Source organism: Heterodontus francisci, chromosome 29 (assembly GCF_036365525.1).
Source record: "Heterodontus francisci isolate sHetFra1 chromosome 29, sHetFra1.hap1, whole genome shotgun sequence".
Taxonomy (NCBI): Eukaryota; Metazoa; Chordata; class Chondrichthyes; order Heterodontiformes; family Heterodontidae; genus Heterodontus; species Heterodontus francisci.
In genome coordinates this window covers 12,159,950-12,174,505 of record NC_090399.1, presented here as the reverse complement: position 1 = coordinate 12,174,505, position 14,556 = coordinate 12,159,950, and the positions used below count along the sequence as shown (strand labels likewise).

Here is a 14,556-nt window from a genome sequence, read left to right as displayed (position 1 = left end):
TCTGACATTTATCTTCCTTATTCGTTATGCCCTTTTCAGGAAGCACTTTTATGTGATTTATAGTTGAGCCAATGTCCCAATTACTGGTTTATTTAAATACAAGACAAAGCCAGGGACAAATGACACTGTGACACCAAGTGCAGGGTCTGCTTCCAGAGCCGGCTGTTTCTGGGCATGTGGTCAAAGAAGGAGAAGGAGACATCATCAAGGATGAGATCATCATCATATAATTAGTACAAAAGAGGAGGAAGTATCCAGAACAATTGCTCTTTCAGAGAGCTGGCATGGACAAGGTGGGACGAATGGCCTCCTTCTGCACTGTCACAATTCTGTGATTCCATAAAAGGGAACCCAAAAATCTTCTACCGGTATGTAAATAGTAAGTGGGTAATAAGAGGTGGAGTGCAGCCTATTAGGGACAAAGCGGGTGATATTTGGTTTGAGGTGTCGGGCAAGGCTAATACACTTAACAAGTATTTTGTATCAGTGTTCACGAAGGAAATGGATCTGACAAAATATCAATAGAAGTGGAGAGGGTAGAGGCAATAAAATAGGGTAAAAATTGAGAGCGGGGAGGTACTAAAAAGGATGGCTATTGTTCTGATGACTTGGATCTTGGAATACACAGTAGAATCAAAAAAATTGCCGATGACACCAAACTTGGAGGTGCGGCAAATGGTGAGGATGAGATGAACTGCCTGCAGCAGGACATAGATAGGCTATCAGGATGGGCAGAGAAGTGGCAGATAGAATTTAATATTGAAAAGTGTGAGCTGATGTGTTTTGACAGAAGGAATAGGGAATGGCAAAATATACTTAATAGCACAGTTCTAAAGTGTTTGCAGGAACGGAGGGACCGGGGAGTGCATGTGCATTTGAAGGTCGCAGGACGTATTGAGAGAATGATAAGTAAAGCAAATAGAATCTTGAGCTTCATAAATAAAGGCATTGAGTACAAAAGCAGGGAAGTTATGCTGAACATTTTTAAAGCCCTGGTTAGGCCTCAACTGGAGTATTGTGTCCAGTTCTGGTCACCACACTTTCAGAAGGATGTGAGGGTCCCTGAAAGGGTGCAGAGGAGATTTACCAGAATGGTTCCAGGGATGGGGGAATTTAGTTACAAGGTTAGATTGGAAAAGGTGGGGTTTTTCTCCTTCAAACAAAGGAGATTGAGGAGAGATTTAATAGAGGTGTACAAGATTTTGACAGGCTTAGATAAGTTAGAATTCTCACTGCCCGTGGTGTGACCACCACCTGGAACATACGATCCAGGAAAATTTCCTGCTGCCTTTTGCTCTGCAGTGACTCCAGATCCCCTTGAAAATCCTGAGCTTGAACTCAAACAGAAGGAGACACTTCCTACACATGTGGTTCTCCCAAAGACACATGAAGGGTCCTTAAGTTCCCACATGGCACAGGAATTGCAAGTAACAGATCTCAGCTGCCCATCCAAAATCTCTGTTCCCTCTTTTAGAAATGAGTTGGTACCTTGTTTAAACTATTAATTTTAACTAATGCCTCTAGACCTGCTTTGTTCTAAACTCTTATCATTAATTCACTCACTGTTATAATTACCCTGCTCGTGCTGATGATATTTTTAGTTTTTATTAACCTCACTCCCTGATGCTCATGCTCACTCCGCTCTTCTGCTCTGTCCCTGAACTCCTTCAGCTCCATGTTCCTCACCTCGGGGCTGTCCAAACAATCTACCTACTGTCCTGTGACTTCACTCCTTGATTCTTTATTGATCTGTTCTCACAGTGCTCACTCTGCCTCCCGTTAACTCCCCCTCTGTTATCTGTGGGTCACCGGCACTGCTTTTCCTCAGGCTGGCTCTCTCTCTCTCTGGCTGTCTCTAAGGATCTGGGACATGGCACTGGGGAAGATATTGAGATCATCACCAGTGAGGTAATGGATTCCCTAGTGGCCCCTGACCGAGTCCCCCCCAATATCGAGCAACTGATATTGCTGTTATAAGGTCCAGCTGGCCCTAAACCATTGGTTAGAGATGATGTTGGTCATCCAGTCCATCTGTACTCCCAGCAAGACCTTGTGAATAAGTGAGAACATTGACCACTAGGCTGTAATATGCTGACTGAAGCATTTACTCACTGGGGAGCTGAGCATGTGGGAGTCAGGTATTGGCCCCATTCCCTATCACATTAGTAGTGTTTTGGTGGAGGTTACACTCAGCTTTTGTCATGAAGGTTATAGCCAACCTGATCCTTAAAGGCAGAAGAGAGACCAGCCCAGATTCAACAACTTGTCCTCCTTCAGGAAGGGAAGTATGTGGTTTACTTCCTGCAAGAAACCAACACCATTCTGGGAGACAAATGCAAATGGGTCCTGGAGTGGAGAGGTGGCTCTACATGAGTCTCCTTGCCATGACTTCAAGCGAGGTGGCTGTCTTGTTGGCACTACATTTTCAGCTGGGCATCTTGGGTTCAGGGAGAGGGTGCCAGGCCTCTTGCAGCATCTCACGGTTTGACCGCTTCACTTGTTGAACCTTAGTAAGAGTTCACCTCATCAGGAGCCGGGGTCAGCCTCTGGGAGCTGCTGCTCAGGAATCTGCACTTCCACATGGACAGGGACACTAGGCCTATAGTAAGTTTGGCTTTGGATGTAAAGATAAGCAGAGTCAGGGACACTCTGGATGGTGAAGGTGTGGGCTGGATATCACCAAGGGTTCTGGCAGAACAGATGTCCTGACACTAGATCCATCCTGTGACCAGAGCCATTGAGGTGGTAATAGTTACATTCTGTCCTGACTCCATGAGGTGCGTCACAGAGTCTCAAGCATGTGAAGCAATTCCATCCCAGCTGACCTGCATTCAGATAGAATGTCACATCACTGCAAGTTCCCTAAACTTCCCTTAGAAACCAATACCTCACAACGTGAGCCATCCCTGGGAAATTCCCTCTTTGTGCAGAGGGGTTTCCTATACGAGCTGCTCCTACACACTCTCCACTTCTTCACTCTCCACTTCTTCACTCTCTTCTTCCATCCAGACAAGTCTCGACCTGCCGTCTTGCTGCCCTGCAGAGACAGGGGTCCCCAATGGAGAACTCTCTACCTGGAGTCCTCCTGATCTTTGGCCACCTGGTGTAGAGGATGGTGGGGGAAATCATCATGGGCCGTCTCCAGGTCGAGGTTAGACACGGCCCATTGGTAGGGGTCACTCTAGCTGCCTGTCTCTTTTTCATGGGTCTTGTCTGTGCCCAAGTGGTCTTGGAGAAGGAGAACACGGTGTCTGCTGGAACACTTGAGGCCTCGAGTAACCAGTGGTTAATACTGTAAATAATATGTTTGAATTTATTAAGTTTCATTTCATGTGGAGGACTTGGGTTTTATTAGTTGTACCCCTTTAAAAAAGGGGACACATTTGTTCAGTTTTTGGTTAATGGCACCAGAGCAGCAGCCCTGTGTCTCCTTAAAGGTAATGAAAAAAGGTCATGAGAACAGTTTGTTAGAAGTGAGTGAACAATTATTTCTTTGGTAACTCACTGAAAAGCGAAAGTGAAAGTTTTCAGAGAGTTGCTGCTGTGAACGTGTTTACTCTTTACAGATCTAATGGGAAAAGGCGGAAAATCTTCGATCAGATTGTCGGAAAGTAAGAGGTGAGTCTGAAATATTCTTTATTTTCGGGGAAGGTTTTATTCCCAGTGGGATTGGGCTGTTTTTATTACTGGTGAAAGGTCCTGATCAAATACAAGGAGTTGAACGGGGAGCTGCTGGAGATTGTCCAGTGAAACAGTGAAAACTTTCTAAATGTCTCTAATCACAGGAACAGTGTCTGGAACTGGGTCCTATCAGGATAAGGGAACGGGAGAGAGAGAACATTTCAGACATTAAACTGTCAGAGTCAAACACAGAGACCAGCAAGAAAGACGGAAGTCAAAAGGAGGAACATAGTCTTGTGACGGCCATTAAATAAAACCCATTCGCTGGGGTTTATATTTAAAATCAAAGAATTCAGCCCGGTAGATAGTTGCACTTTCTCCTCTCTTGAAAGAAATCTTTAATCAAATAATTTCATGTGAAGTTTTCTTTAATCTTCCCGAAATACAGTTTGTTCCTTTGCTAAAGTAAACTTTTCAAAGAGTGGTAATGAAGACTGAAATGTAATCCGAGCAGATTCACTGTGATTCTCAAACACAATAGTTCAGTTAATAGGAATAGATGGGGAAAATGGGAAACAAAAGCGGAATAAATAAATCGGGAAATGTGCAGCAGATCGATCAATATCTCTCACAGAAAGGGATCTACATCCAGGAGGTCTGGCTCTGCTTCCCATTCCATATCACCCTCCCCATGGGAAAGCTGTGATTAAACACTTACTTTTTGTTTGTATTTTATTTTTGATTTGGATTTTTAATGGTTCCAGTCAGCATGCAAGCCCTAAAAATCCCACAGGCATGCAGGGTACTTTTCAACAGAAAAACAAATAGCCCAGAGACCAGACAGACTGGCTGTGAGTTACTGAGTAAAACAGACTGGCTGTGAGTTACTGAGTAAAACAGAGTGAGTTCTCTGAAGTGTTACCTTTCTACGAGGTTCTTTTCACTCTGTGGCCTTAATATTAACAACTTCAGACCCTAACTCTGGCTGTCATTTTCCCTCTGGCTGCAGGAATTATGGGATGATATTCTGGTAGTTACAGGAATGGGAATGAAGACCCTTGTCAGGACAGTATTACCAGGTGATCCACATCTTTGGTGTCAAACTGCTTTTTTTCTTCCACCGAACTCACAAGCCACTGAGGCTCATCGAGTCATAGAGTTATACAGCACAGAAACAGGCCCATCGTGTCTGTTCCAGCCATCAAGCAACTAACTATTCTAATCCCATTTTCCAGCACTTGGCCTGTAGCCTTGTATGCTATGGCGTTTCAAGTGCTCATCTAAATACTTCTTAAACGTTGTGAGAGTTCCTGTCTCTACCACTTCTTTGGAGGGAGGGGGATGGGGGGTTGCGGTTGGTGTTGGTGTAGGGAGACGCAAACAACCAAAGAGGAGAGGGATGGTGGGAGAGCCCATTCATGGGCCAGCCCACAGTGTCAGAGAACATTCAAGAATAAGACATTTATTCTTGGGTCTGACCTTGCTGCATGCCTTTTAACAACTTATTTTACCAAACACAATCCATATCAATTACAGTACTTTGTTTGCTGCTTTCCATCACAAAGTTCTACAAAAACCGTTTTCGGAAGCTTACCTTTTTGATGCACTTGAACCAGTCCTTAAGCAATTGCAGCAAATATAAAACTGTATCTGATGTTTAACCCTGCATTTAACTACACTTTACTAGAAAGAGGTGGGAAAATAGAAAAGACTTGCATTTAGATAGCGCCTTTCACAACCAGACACCTCATAGCACTTTACAGCCAATTAAGAACTTTTGAAGTTTAGTCACTGTTGTGATGTTGGAAGCGTGGCAGCCAAATTGCACACAGCAAGCTCCCACAAACAGCACTGCTTTGCTGAGTTTTCATGTTTCCCTTTCTACCTTGACTCTCACTATTCACATACACTCTGTGTTTTGCAATTGTCTTTTATTTCTTTAATTTTTTTCTTATGTGAATATCACCTCTACCATTAATCATCTCCCGTTCTCCACTCAAGCACTTTCCAGACCATTCTGTTTCTTCTCCTGTGTTTTCTTTCCCCGTTCCCTTTCTGTAATCTTTTCCTTTTTAAATGCTGTTCATCTTTAACATCCTCCTGTCCTGAGGAAGTGTCGAGACTGAAATGTTCACGAACTTCTGTTTTCTCTCCAGATGCTGCCTGACCTACTGAATATTCCCAGCTTTTTCTGCTTTTGTTTTCTGATTTTCACTATCTGCAGTATTTTGCTTTTAGTCTCCAGTGTTAATTTTTTAATTGAATGTGATGGCTTTGGTCAATCACAAATTTCATTGTCATTGTCACAGGTTCAGTTCCCAGTCAGTATTGATAAGAGAAATGCAGTATTTTGTGGGGAACTGTTGATCTAATCATTATGAAAGATGCAGTTTTTTATTCACTTATGCTTCAGTATAACTTTGAAGAGAAACAGAAAATGCTGGAAATACTCAACAGGTCTGGCAGGATCACGGAGACAGAAACAGAGTTAATGTTTCACATTGGTGACCCTTCATCAGAACGGGGAGTGTTTAGAGATGTAATGCATGCCTGTGCCTTGATGTCTGTGTGTCTGTGTATATGGCAAACTGCAGGGGGGAAAGAACAAATGGGAAGGGCTGTGATAGGGTGGAAGGCAGGAGAGTTTAAATGACAAAAGGGATGATGGTGAAAGGCAAAAAGTACACAGTAGCAGAATTAGTAAAGAAACTATAATGTGGCTCGAGCAGGTGGAAATGGGAAGGCAGAACCATTACTAACAGTGGCCATCAAAAAGAAAAGGGCAGAGATTAGAATCTGAAATTATTGAACTCAGTGTTGATTTGGGAAACTGTAAAGTTCCTTGTTAAAAGATGACAAACCTCGAGAGTGGGAGTGGAGCAGACAATTAAAAGAAAAGGTGACTGGAAGCTCAGGGTCACACTTGCGGACTGAAGGGGTGGGGGGGGGGGGGGGTGGTGGTGTTCTGCACAGTGGTCACCCAATCTGTGTTTGCTCTTCCCATTGTAGAAGAGACCACATGGTGAGCAGCGAATACAGTATATTAAACTGAAAGCAGTACAAGTAAATCACTGTTATAATGGAAGGAGCATTTGGGCAGTCAGAAGGGTGGAGGTAAAAGGGCAGGTGTTGCATCTCCTGTGCTGGCCTGGGAACATGCTGTAGGAAGGGGTGTTGGGGGAGGGGTTGGGTTTCGTATTTGTTTTTGGGATGTGGTTGTCACTGGCAAGGCCAGCATTTATTGTCCATCCCTAATTGCCCTTGAGAAGATGGTGATGAGCTGCCTTCCTGAGTCGCTGTCTTCCTGAATTGCTGCCGTCCATCTCGTCGATCTGACCCAGTCGTTCCAGAACCTCTTTTTTTAAAAAAAAAATCTCATCTAGTATCTCAGCAAACTCCTCATTTACCAGAGCTTTGTCAAAGTCCTCTTCCTTGGTAAACACTGATGCATCATATTCATCTAGCACCTCAGCCATGCCTTCTGCTTTCACCAATAGTTCTTCATTTTGATTTCTAATCAGCCCCAATCTCGAATGCTTTTATTGTGCCTATAAAAGACCTTTGGACTCCCTTTTATGTTAACTAGACATTAGGATTCCCTTTTATGTTAGCTCTGTCTCATAAAAGAATAAAGCTATACTTTGAATTGTAAGCAGCACAGAATTCCACATATGGAATTTGAACTTGGAAAAATATCCAATGTAAAAACCCAAATAAGTGACAATGGTATTTCAGCAAACCTGGAAGCAGATAGAGACAGACTTGAGTCTGTTTCTAACAGTCACTGCTGCAGGTCTCAATTATTCACATTATTCATTAACGACTTGGATGATGGCATCGTAAGTCATATATCCAAATTTGCTGATGATACAAAGTTAGGCGGCATTGTAGACAGTCTAGATGATAGCATAAAATTGCAAAGAGATATTGACAGGCTAGGTGAGTGGGCAAAACCGTGGCAGATGGATTTCAATGCGGGCAAGTGTAAGATTATCTATTTTGGACCAAAAAAGGATAGAGCAGGGTACTTTCTAAATGGGAAGAGGTTAAGTACAGTGGATGTCCAAAGAGACTTGGGATTCCGGTGCATAGATCTTTAAAATGCCACGAGGAAGTGCAGAAATTAATGAAAAAGACTAATGGAATGCTAGCCTTTGTATCCAGAGGATTGGAATATAAAGACACAGAGGTTATGCTGCAGCTGTACAAAACCCTGGTTAGACCCCACTTGGAGTACTGTGAGCAGTTCTGGGCACCACACTTTAGGAAGGATATATTGGAGGGAGTGCAACGTAGGTTTACAAGAATTTTTTTTTTTTTCTTTTTTTTTTCTTTTGGGCCTCCTTATCTCGAGAGACAATGGATATGCGCCTGGAGGTGGTCAGTGGTTTGTGGAGCAGCGCCTGGAGTGGCTATAAAGGCCAATTCTGGAGTGACAGGCTCTTCCACAGGTGCTGCAGAGAAATTTGTTTGTCGGGGCTGTTGCACAGTTGGCTTTCCCCTTGCGCCTCTGTCTTTTTTCCTGCCAACTACTAAGTCTCTTCGACTCACAAGAATGATACCTGGACTACAGGAGTTAAGTTACGAGGAGAGATTGCACAAATTCCGAAGAAGGTTCACTGACCTGAAACGTTAACTCTGCTTCTCTTTCCACAGATGCTGCCAGACCTGCTGAGTACTTCCAGCATTTCTTGTTTTTATTACACAAATTAGGCCTGTTTTTACTAGAATTTAGAAGGTTAAGGGGTGATCTGATCGAAGTCTTCACGATATTAATAGGAAAAGACAGGCTAGATAAAGATAAACTATTTTCACTAGTTGGAGATTCTGAACCTCGGGGGGGCACAGTCTAAAAATTAGGGCCAGACCGTTCAGGAGAGATGTTCGGAAGCACTTCTTCACACAAAGGGTGGTAGAGGTTTGGAACTCTCTCCCACAAGCAGCAGTTGAAGCTAGAACAGTTGTTAATTTTAAATCTGAGATAGATTTTTGTTCAGCAAAGATATTAAGGGATATGGGCCAAAGGCAGGTATGTGGAGTTAGGCCACGGATCAGCCATGATCTCATTGAATGGTGGGACAGGCTCGAGGGGCTGAATGGCCTACTCCTGTTCCTATCTTCCTATGTTAGGTGACCTGGCATCTGATTCTCTGCTCATCGAGACCCTGGGAAGGCAACTCTGCACAGTTGTTGCCAAGTGTTTACATTGTTGATATTCTCTCCTTGGGATACCTTCTTTCACTCAAGAATATTTAAAACATGAAATGCAGTCTTTGTGAAGAGTGACTGAGTGTTAAATATAGGAACAGGAGTGTTTGTGAAGAGTGTGGATCCAGTGTTAAATATAGGAACAGGAGTGTTTGTGAAGAGTGTGGATCCAGTGTTAAATATAGGAACAGGAGCAGGACAATCAGCCCCTGAAGCCTGTCACTATTAGTTCACAGCTGATCTGTACACCAACTCCATTTGCTCCATATCACTCATTAATCTTATCCAACAAAAATCCATTGATCTCAGTTTGGAAATTTACATTAATCAAGCATAACAAGCTTCTGGGGAGAGTTTTAGATTTCCACGAACATTTATGTGAAAAAGTGCTTTCGGATTTCAGTGCTAAATGGTTGAGTTCGAATTGTAAGGGTTATGACCAGGTTTAGTTTAGTTTAGAGATACAGCACTGAAACAGGCCCTTCGAGTCTGTGCCGACCATCAACCACCCATTTATACTAATCCTACACCATTTCTATATTCCTACCACATCCTCACCTGTCCCTATATTTCCCTACCACCTACCTATACGAGGGGCAATTTATAATGGCCAATTAACCTATCAACCAGCAAGTCTTTGGCATGTGGGAGGAAATCGGAGCACCCGGAGGAAACCCATGCAGACACAGGGAGAACTTGCAAACTCCACACAGGCAGTACCCAGAATTGAACCCGGGTCGCTGGAGCTGTGAGGCTGCGGTGCTAACCACTGCGCCACTGTGCCGCCCTCGCGAAGAGATCTAGGGGTTCCCTCTCAGCTTTTGCCTGGTTTAACCGTAACTGGGTTTAATATTAGAAACACCATGTTTTCAGCTCTCCCTTAGCGAATCCTTGTTCACTACTCCAATTGTAAGATAAAGAAATCAGACAGGTTTCCTTGGATCTAAACAAGAAAGGTAGAAGTTTATTAATCTTAAACCCTAATCCGATTAACTACTACGAATATGCGACACGATCACGTGAGAATGTATACGCGATGAACACACACGCAGATAGAGAAAGAAAAAGTGGAAAAGAATAAAGGGGAAAAGTCTGAGGCAATATCGGGATTATAACTATAGTCTTTTGATTTCAATGTGGGGTTTTTGATTGCCGGGAAGTCCTGCTGTTCGTTGGGGCCCAGTTCATGCTTCAACTTGTTTCGATGTTGGAGACTTTCCGCTCTTGAGGTTTACGTGTCTTCCGTGTGTCTGGTGGATTTGGAGAAAGCGAGGGAGAGACAGCAGGAGAGCAGCTTTCTTGTTCCAGCTTTAGTTGCAAACTGCCGTCTGTTCCTTTCTGTGTGGCACAATTCAAAACTCCAAGTTGGCCAGCAGGTTAGTCATGTGACTAACTGACTTAACCACTCCTGTGTTTGTGGATTTCAAAGCTCCCGGTGGATGGGGGAGGCGGGGGGGGGGGGGGGGGGGGTGGGGGGTGCACCAGGTACGGGTGTGGTGCTGTCTCTTACCGACAAGATGTGGATCACCATTGCCCAGACCAATCTCTGTTAATTGAATCAGTGAGCCGTTCTTTTGTCTCTCCAAGCACTGTCTCTTAGTATGCAAATAATCTTCCAGCCAAGTGTCTGGTGATCTTCCAACAAGTTATTTCATCACTCCAGAACAGTTTAAAATCAATGTTCATATGATGAAATTAATATGCCTCATTCTTGGCATGACAGTAAAATGATATCCTCCACTTTTGGAATTTCCCACCAGATGAAATTATTTCTACGATTGGATTAATTATCATTTTAAACATCTTGATTAGATCACTCTTCAACCTTGCAAGTTTTGGAGAATGCAAACCAGGTTTAAGCAACCTGTCTGCACAATTTAACTCTTCAAGCACGAGTGTAATTCGAGTGAATTTCTGATCCACCCCCTACCCCCAGATCAGTATATCTTTCCTGAGGCCCCAAACTCAATGTACTCAGGATAGGGTCTGACCAACACTGAACAACTGAAGTATCTCTGTCTGCATTTTTGTTACAAGCCTCTTGAGATGAAAGGCAACATTTAATTAGCCTTTTTAATTTGATTTCGTATCAGTGAATTAGCTTTTAATGATTTGTGTGGATTTGCACCCAAACCCCTTCCTGTGCTCTCACCATTCAGCAAATATTCAGATTTGTCAATCTAGGTGTTTGTTTTTATTCATGGCATGTGGGCATCACTGGCGAGGCCAGAATTTGTTGCACTCCCTAATTGTCCTTGAGAAGGTGGTGGTGAGCTTCCTTCTTGAACCGCTGCAGTCCATGTGGTATAGGTACACCCACGGTGCGGTTAGGAAGGAAGTTCCAGGATTTTGACCCAGCGATGAAGATAAGCAGCAATATATTTCCAAGTCAGGATAGTGCCTGACTTGGAGGGGAACTTGCAGGTGATGGTGTTCCCATGTGTCTGCTACCTTTATTCTTGTAGGTGGTAGAGGTTGCAGCTTTGGAAGGTGATGTCTAAGGAGCCTTGGTGAGTTACTGCAGTGCATCTTGTATATGCATGCTGCTGCCACTATGTGTCTGTGGTGCAGGGAGTGAATGTTTGTGGATGGGGTGCCAATCAAGCGGGCTGCTTTGTCCTGGATGGTGTTGAGCTTCTTGAGTGTTGTTGGAGCTGCCCCCATCCAGGCAAGTGGAGAGTATTCCATCACACTCCTGATTTGTGCCTTGTAGATGGTGGATAGGCTTTGGGGAGACAGGAGGTGAGATACTCACCGCAGAATTCCCAGTCTCTGATTGACACTTGTCGCCACAGTCTGTATATAGTTGGCCTAGTTCAGTTTCTGGTCAATGGTACCCCTCAGAATGTTGATATTGGGGGATTCAGTGATGGTAATGCCGTTGAATGCTGAAGGGAGAAGGCTGGTTTCTCTCTTGTTGGAGATGGTCATTGCCTGGCACTTGTGTGGTGCCAATGTAACTTGCCATTTATCAGCCCAAGCCTGAATGTTGTACAGGTCTTGCTGCATATGGACATGGGCTGCTTCAGTATCTGAGAAGTCACGAGTGGTACTGAACACTGTGCAATTATCAGGAAACATCCCCACTTCTGACCTTATGGATGGAAGGTCGTTGACGAAGCAGCCGAAGGTGGTTGGTCCTAGGACTGAGGAACTCCTGTAGCGATGTCCTGGGACTGAGATGATTGGCCTCCAACAACCACGACCATCTTCCTTTGTGCTCGGTATGAGTCCAACCAGTGGAGAGTTTTCCCTCTGATTCCCATTGACCTCAATTTTGCTGGGGCTCCTTGATGCCATACTCGATGAAATATTGCCTTGATGTCAAGGGCAGTCAATCTCATCTCACCTCTTGAGTTCAGCTCTTTTGTCCATGTTTGAACCAAGGCTGTAATGAGGGCAGGATCTGAGTGGCCCTGGCGGAACCGAAACTGAGCGTCACTGAGAAGGTTTATTGTTAAGCAAGTGCTGCTTGATAGTAGTGTCGATTACACCTTCCATCATTTGACTGATGATTGAGAGTAGACTGATGGGGTGGTAACTGGCTGAGTTGAATTTGTCCTGCTTTTTGTGCTCAGGACATACCTGGCCAATTTTCCACATTGCCAGGTAAATGCCAGTGTTGTAGCTGTACTGGAACAGCTTGGCTAGGGGCACAGCAAGTTCTGGAGCACAGGTCTTCAGTACTATTGCCGGAATATTGTCAGGCCCATAGCCTTTGCAGTATCCAGTGCCTTCAGTCATTTCTTGATATCACGTGGAGTGAATCGAATTGGCTGAGGTCTGGCATCTGTGATGCTGGGGATTTCAGGAGGAGGCAGAGATGGATCATCCACTCTGCACTTCTGGCTAAATATGGTTGCAAATGCTTCAGCCTTGTCTTTTGCACTGATGTGCTGGGCTCCCTTATCATTGAGGATAGGGATATTTGTGAAACGTCTTCCTTCTGTTAGTTGTTTAATGTTCATCGCTATTCACAACTGGATGTGGCAGGACTGCAGAGCTTTTATCTGAAATGGATGACCTTGCACTTGCTCACATTTAACTCTGTCTGCCATAGTCTTTCTCACTCAAGCTTAATATTTATTACATGGCCTCTTCACCCTGTGGCAGTCAATTTCTCAGAGAGTGACAAATTAATTTAAATACAGATAACATCCCAGTGTTACGAGATCGTTTCTTTTGTAAACTATGTTTTAATAACTTCTATTTGAGTTATGGACCTTGAGGAATCTGGAGGTTGCTGAACTTTGTGGTTTTTTTAAAAAAGGAGGCCAACGGAAGGTTTGGTTGGGGCGGCACAGTGGTGCAGTGGTTAGCACCGCAGCCTCACAGCTCCAGCGACCCGGGTTCAATTCTGGGTACAGCCTGTGTGGAGTTTGCAAGTTCTCCCTGTGTCTGTGTGGGTTTTCTCCGGGTGCTCCGGTTTCCTCCCACATGCCAAAAGACTTGCAGGTTGGTAGGTAAATTGGCCATTATAAATTGCCCCTAGTATAGGTAGGTGGTAGGGAAATGTAGGGACAGGTGGGGATGTGGTAGGAATATGGGATTAGTGTAGGATTAGTATAAATGGGTGGTTGATGGTCGGCACAGACTCGGTGGGCCGAAGGGCCTGTTTCAGTGCTGTATCTCTAAACTCTAAACTAAACAAGTCTTAAAAGAAGGCATCGATTTTCAAGTGAAAACAGCAAGGGTTGTTTTGGGTTGCAAAGGAGTGACATACCAAGATTAATGGTTGTCATGCGATTTCCTGGTGAACAGTTTTAGTTTCATTTTGAATTGTTAAAAACACCAGTTGGTGTTTGGCCTGAAAACAGAGGGAGTTGCTGCGTGCCTGCCAGGAGAAGACAGCTCATATCTTTCTCTCTTTGAAGAATCCCTGCATCTTTGAAAAATTCCTGTATCCTGTATTTGAAGAAACCTTTACTGCTACATTGCTGCTATAAGACCTAAGAAAATGCTTGTTGCTACTTCCTGCTGTAAATCCTGACTGTAGCTTTGGTGCTGCATCTCTTGAAAGCCGACCCAGACTGATCATCAACATTGCCTGGAAAGAACTGTTCTCAGAAGATCCAGTTGATAGCCACCTATTCACCTTTGGGACACCTTGCCAAAACAAAGGACTTCCTTCTTTACCTTTTTAAGCCTTTTTAAAAATATTCCTTCTATTTCTTTGTAACAGCTGGTTAACTGCTTATGTGTGTAAGGGCTAGGATAAATAAGGGGCTTCAGCATTTCAATTTGTATGTGTGTTTTCCCTAATTCTTGGTTAGAACTTGGTTTATAATGAATGGATAATTAATTTAGTTGTTTATTACAGAAACCTGGTTGGCATGCTTTATTCTGGGGGAAAAATAGTCTATCTGATTAATGGATTCAGTAAGTGGGAAAATTTAAATGTATGTTGTGATCTGTGGAGAAGTGGGACTGAAATAACAGTGCACTCCTCCCACCTCAGTTGTAACACCAGAAATAATTGTGAATCAAGAGTTGAAAGGGAGGAACTTCAAACAATTACCATCACCAGGGAAAGGGTACTGAGAAAATTATCAGAATTAAAAGATGACAAGTCCTCAAGTTCTGATGTTCATCATCCTAGGGACTTAAAAGAAGTGGCTGCTGAGATAGTGGATACATTGGTTTTAATTTTCCAAAATTATCTTGATTCTGGAAAGGCCCCATCAGATTGGAAAATAGCAAATGTAATCCGCTATTCAAGAAAGGAGG

The 14,556-nt window shown here is 43.7% G+C and overlaps 1 protein-coding gene across 1 annotated transcript in view; it reads left to right on the top strand.

Annotated features, from left to right (window-relative positions):
• The first annotated feature begins 3,488 nt into the window (after positions 1-3,488).
• Positions 3,489-14,556, top strand: part of LOC137346122 (butyrophilin subfamily 3 member A1-like) — an 83,826-nt gene continuing 72,758 nt past the window's right edge. Inside the window, exon 1 of the mRNA XM_068009434.1 lies at positions 3,489-3,618. The gene's annotated coding sequence lies outside the window, so the exon portion shown is untranslated. The remainder of the gene's footprint in view (positions 3,619-14,556) is intronic.